The sequence below is a fragment of the Tenrec ecaudatus genome, unplaced genomic scaffold, assembly GCF_050624435.1.
Source record: "Tenrec ecaudatus isolate mTenEca1 unplaced genomic scaffold, mTenEca1.hap1 Scaffold_2719, whole genome shotgun sequence".
Taxonomy (NCBI): domain Eukaryota; kingdom Metazoa; phylum Chordata; class Mammalia; order Afrosoricida; family Tenrecidae; genus Tenrec; species Tenrec ecaudatus.
This window is the reverse complement of record NW_027458890.1, coordinates 22,255-22,500: the sequence shown is the minus strand read 5'-3', so window position 1 is coordinate 22,500 and position 246 is coordinate 22,255.

The window sequence follows — 246 nt, the reverse complement described above, 5'->3', positions numbered from 1 at the left end:
GGAGGGGCGGCGACTGGGGGGTCCGGCACCCCAAGGCACCCTCGCGGATCGCTAGAGAAGGCTTTCTCACCGAGGACGGGTCGTCCCCAAACCCCATCGTCGTCCCGCGCTGGATGCCACACCCAGGGCGCCTTAGGGAGACGCCGGGCGGGCCGAGGGCGGGGGGGTCTGCGGTCTAGGTAATGCGTCGTCGAGCCCTCCGAGGCCTCACGCTCACAACACGCGACTGTCCGCCGGTCAGCCTTG